We start from the raw sequence: 5,875 nt of genomic DNA, 5'->3' as shown, positions 1-5,875 counted from the left end.
ATGGTTTTGAATCAAGCTGGTAAGTTTTTGAAAAATACTCTACTGCATCATTTTCACCAAGATTGTCCTCAGAGAAGCTAAAGTGGAGATTCTCAGTCACCACATCTCATGCAATAAGTTCACCTTCATACCTTGAAATTACATAATTTGTTCATTTTTCTACTGCTTCCCTTAACAAATCAAGAGATAAGGACTTGACCCATTTAGGCTGCATGTTTTCATTGTACCAGAAAATGTTATGGCCTCTGACACTAATGTCATTCTCTTTGGTGAAATCCATCATGGCATCTAATATGGTGTAGTTCTCTTAATCTTGAATTTCCTCTATGCTATACGACTTCACGGCGGTTGGGAATAAGTAGTATGATCACAATTCAATCAATCATGCGTTAAATAATTTGTTGTTGTTATTATATTAAAATATTAATATAATAAGGTCTTTGATTAAATTTAGAGATTTATCATTGTGATAGTGATCATAATATTGAGAGATGAATCTTTTATAATTTAATCTAAATTGTTCTTGGTTATAGGATTAATAAAAAAGACATTATAATCCGGAAAGATCAATATATATATATATATATATATATATATATATATATGGTCTTCATTTGATGAAGATTAATAGATCTCATTTATTAAATTATATATATATGGTACATATAGAGATATGACTATAGAGATATGACTATTGAACTGACTCAATTTGAGAATTTCTAATGGTTATAATTATCGTATATTTGTTAATAGAATATTCTCAAGATGAGCATGGTAATAGAGTTTCCTTTAACCTGCGACGGTCATAGTAATTAATAATGTATTTATTATACTTTAATTCCGGACACTTAATACCTTAGAGTGCTAGTTAAATGGATATTGGATATGATTTAAATACTTGTAGAATTAATGATTAGTCAATAAAGAAACCGTCAACTCTCGGTAAAGAGTTTGAGCTTTATGATTATAATGATTGTGATTAATAAAACATTGGCCAAGGAGATTGAATGAATGAAGAAATGAATTTCTTAAATCATTCACAGTTCATTATAATAATGGTAACAAGTTAGAGTTTGACAATTAAACTATATTCTAAGGGTTAACCAAGTGCTGAAAAGATGGAAGGAATTATACTTTGTTCTTATGAGGTTCTTAGTAAAAATATATTACTTCATACTATTAGATCGTTAAGGACCAGACGCCAACCTTGATTAGTAAATTTAGTATGACTAACAAGTGTAATTACCCGTGTCATGCACGTGATAAGATTGAAATTATAATTTTAAATTATTTTTTAAAAATTAATTTGAATTATAATAATTTGATTAATAAAAAAATAACATGTTATGCATTGTTTGTTTTTTTTAATCTAGTGTTAATTGGATTAACTCTAAAATAGTAATTAATCGGTTTTAATAATCTACTTTCTTTAATAACTCAGACATATATATTGAATGTGATCATAAATAATATAGTAATAATTAAATCCACTAACAAATATATTGGCTATTATCACACTATAAAACAAATTAAATATAAAGGCTATTAGCACTTATAAATCTATAAAATCGCATTGTCTTTGATTCGTGCAAGGGTCTTATCAAATAAACTTAAAATATGAACAAAAAATCTTTATAAAATGGGCCTAGCATTATTTGAAAGAATAATGAAAAATAATCAACTTACCATATCATCCATGAGAACCATTTCTATGTAAGTCGTCTTGTTCTTGTCAAATTTGGATGGAACTTTCCATAACCTTATAATTCTTGCCTTTATTTTTCAAACTTTTTCATTACATAATCTATCATAGGTAACACTGTTGATAGAATCGTAGTTAGTAGCCCTTAGGTACGAAAAATATTAAACAGAAAAAGATTTATGCCTGAGGTATGAATTTTCTAGATGATAAATACTTATAACAATTCACTATTAATCCTTATAAATAATTATAACAATTGACTATTATAATTATTTCGTTATATATATATATATATATATATATATATATATATATATATATATATATATATATATATATGATTATTTTTTATTCTATAATCGTATAATATTTTTTATTTTTTATATCCATATATATTCCTCAATCTCGACCCCATTCATACGTATATTAACAGTTTTTTTAATAGTGATGTTTTAATTTTTTTGTTTTCTTTTTTCACGTATCTTTTCTTTCTTTCTTTTTTAAATAGTGATGTTTTAATATTTTTTTTAAATATATTTTTCTTAATAATTACATTACTAATCTTGAAATATAAAATGAGAAAAAAAATGATACATATATCCAAGAAAGAAAGTAAACTTAAAAATCAGAAAAAAATTTATATTAAAAAATGTAAAAATAATATATTAGAAAAAGAATAGTCGTAATATATAACTTGAGTCAACAATTTAAATTTCTCTAAATACCAATATTAGAAATAAATTACTTAAATAATATTTAATCTATATTCTAGTCCTTAGACACGTATAGATGAGAGTCATTCTTGTAATGACAACCAACTGAAACAACATCATAAGTTTGAACATTTAGAATTCGTGCAAATTCAGACAATTTCCTTGTTCTTTGAAAACCTTCTGTATCCCTGATAGAGTTGAATCGCAATTCTTTTTATGGAAAAAGAGTTACAGATGTGGCTTTAATGTGTTGGAGACCAAAATTCAGAAGTTACTATTTATATCTGAATGTGACACCCATTAAATCCTAAAGGCCAAATAAAATAGTATCTTTGATTTTATTCTCATTTAATTCTAAATCAAAAGTAATAATGACTTATTTAATTCAACATTTATGATAATATGATAATAAATGAGATGACCATTATATAAGTCATTTAATGTAATATCGCTTAATTTGCAATTATAATTGATATATGTATTACCCATAAATAGATTAGAAAATAATAATTTCGTAACAAAATAATCATTCAATTTGAATTATAATTAGTTAATTAATAAAAATTATAATAAATTGTATGATATTTAAATAATTAACTAAATCAATTGGTTGATGTAATTAATTTATTATAATAAATTAAATTTAATGAGTTACAAGAAATAAATCGAAAAATACTATCAGAAATCTGCCACAATAGTTTTATTATTAAGTATAGAAATTTAATTTTTATTTAATAGAATAGATATTTACAGATTATTATATTAAACACAGACTAAAAAAATACACTAAATAAAAAAATCAATGGTAAAATATAACCGAAAAAATTACTTAAATTAAAAAAGAACCTGTGATGAATTATAATAAATCTATATATGAGAAGTAAAAGTAAAATAAACGATTAAAAATAAAGTAAAAAGAGCAATTAAAAAAAGTAAAAGAAGATAGAAAAGATAATATATCGAGTAGATAAAAAATGTATTGCAATAGAAGATTAATATAATTAATTAATTTAAAGGATGAAAGAGAAAAATCAAAATACGATCTTATTGAAAAAATTTCAAAAAACAATATTTTAAAGAAGAACCTGTTAATCAACTTTTTATAAAAATATTACAAAAAATTTAAATTATCTTTAAATGTATAAATAAAGATAAAAGAAACAAAAGTTAAATAAATTATAAAAATTGTACCCTAAACACGAGAGAGAGAGGGAGGGAGGGAGGGAGAGAGAGAGAGAGAAAAGAGAGCGAATGACAGAATGAGTAAAAAATATTTGATTTTATATAAATAGATGGTATTGAAAAAAATAAAATAATTAAATTAATTCATATATTTCGTTATCATATTTATTATTTATTAAATAATTTGACATTTACTCCTATCAAATCAAATAATTAATATAATTAACTAAATTAATTAATTGATATAATTAATTATAATTAATCAATTCATATAAATTATAATAAAAGATGAGATTTAAATGTCTAATCAAATTAATTAATTGATATAATTAATTAATTAATTATAATTGATTTGCTTTAACGAATTAAATGAAATAAATTAGGAAACACCTCAAGAGCATGGCATATCACTTCCATCATTAAGTGCAAAAATTTGATTTTTATATAATAGAATAGATAAATAGATAGAATAGATAGATAATAAAGATATTTCATTAAGGGTAAAATATACTTTTTGTCCCTGAAGTTTGTTAAAAGTTTAAAAAATATCCCTAAGTTTTGATTTGTTTCAATATTGTCCATCAAGTTTTCGATTTGCATCAATTTTACCCTAATTACTAATTTTTTTATAATTAATATTTTTCTTTTCAAATATACCCCTCCCTTATACCTATCATTATCACAATTCTATGTCTCTCTTTCTTTCTCTCTTCTCATCCTCACCGTCAACTCCACCACCATCATCATTATTGAGCAACCACCGTCAACCTCCTCCTTCATCGTCGCTGGCCAAACCCCTCATTCTCCTTTTTTCTCTTTTCTTCTCCAACTCTCCATCTCCATCTCCATCACCACCATCTCCATTGAGCCCCATTCTCAATTACCACCACCCTTTTTCTTTTTCTTTGCAGAAACCAGCGTCGTCGAAACCATCACTCTTCCTCTTTTTCTATTAGCAAACCTAGCTTAGGAAAAAAACCACAGCACAAGATCAAAGAACCACAACCACTAATAATAATGAGAAGAAGTTTGAGTGCTAATACTGTTTGAAGGAATTTATAAATTTACAAGCACTTGGTGGGCACCAAAATGCGCACAAAAAAAAAAAAAAAGAGGATGGAGAAGAAAAGATTGTAGCTTCAAGCAATGAAAGCCACCATAAACTACTATCTTCAACAGCCCAATTTTCCAAACAACAATCATCATGATTTTTCTTACCATAATCATAATCATAATAACAGTAACACACCTTGGTTCTATGATCCTTCTTCTTACAACTACTATTCTGACTTCACAGTTTGTGAAAAATCTCAAATTAGCTTCGATCCCAATGATCAAGATTCAAACTTTTTGGTCGAAAAAGCATTGAATAGTAATTGGTATTCATCTCTACCATCATCATATCAAGCTGCTGCTTCTTCACAGCAAGATTCTTGCATATTCAACTTCTCTAATACTAGTACAGATGATGATGATGATGATGATGATAATAATAATAATAATAATAATAATAATAATAATAATAGGGCTTACAACATCTTTAAGCCTTACAACTTTTTTTGATTCTTCAAATCATCAAATACAAAGTCATAGTAGTAATAACAAAGCTTTGGATCTTCAATTAGGCTTCAATTTGCAGTCAAATACAAGAGGAGCCTAATTTATTAGTATTATTATTAATTAGGGTATACATGATATATACATGTAATGAAAAGATAGGAAGCTGGGTTTGCTAACAGAGAAGGAGAAAGAGCGATGACTTCGACGGTGCTGGATTTTCACGAAGAAGAAGAAAAATTGTGGTGGTCATCGAGAATGGAGCTCAACAGAGATGGTGGTGATGGAGATGGAGGGTCGGAGAAGAAATGAGAAAGAAGGAGAATGAGGGGTTTGGCCGGCGACGATGAAGGAGGAGGTTGATAGTGTTGCTCAAATGATGATGGTAGTGGAGATGATGGTGAGATGAAAAGAGAGAAAGAAGGATTGTGATGATGATAATAGTATAAGGAAGGGAGTATATTTGGAAAAAAATATTAATTATCAGAAAATAAGTAATTAGGGTAAAATTGAAGCAAATCGAAAACTTGATGGACAAAATTGAAACAAATCAAAACTTAAGGATATTTTTAAAACTTTTAGCAAACTTTAGAGACAAAAAGTATATTTTACCCTTTCATTAAATATTAATTGTAATATTATAATATAATTATAATAAAGATATTTTTTAAAATAAATTTATTTAGAAAAATATAAATTGGTTATTAATAATCGGTGGCAT

The 5,875-nt window shown here is 25.9% G+C and overlaps 1 pseudogene; it reads left to right on the top strand.

Annotated features, from left to right (window-relative positions):
- LOC130934378 (uncharacterized) lies at positions 1–5,257 on the top strand (annotated as a pseudogene).
- Positions 5,258–5,875: the final 618 nt, after the last annotated feature.

Source organism: Arachis stenosperma, chromosome 6, assembly GCF_014773155.1.
Source record: "Arachis stenosperma cultivar V10309 chromosome 6, arast.V10309.gnm1.PFL2, whole genome shotgun sequence".
NCBI lineage: Eukaryota > Viridiplantae > Streptophyta > Magnoliopsida > Fabales > Fabaceae > Arachis > Arachis stenosperma.
The sequence above is the reverse complement of the archived record's forward strand: the minus strand, read 5'-3'. Positions and strand labels throughout refer to the sequence as shown.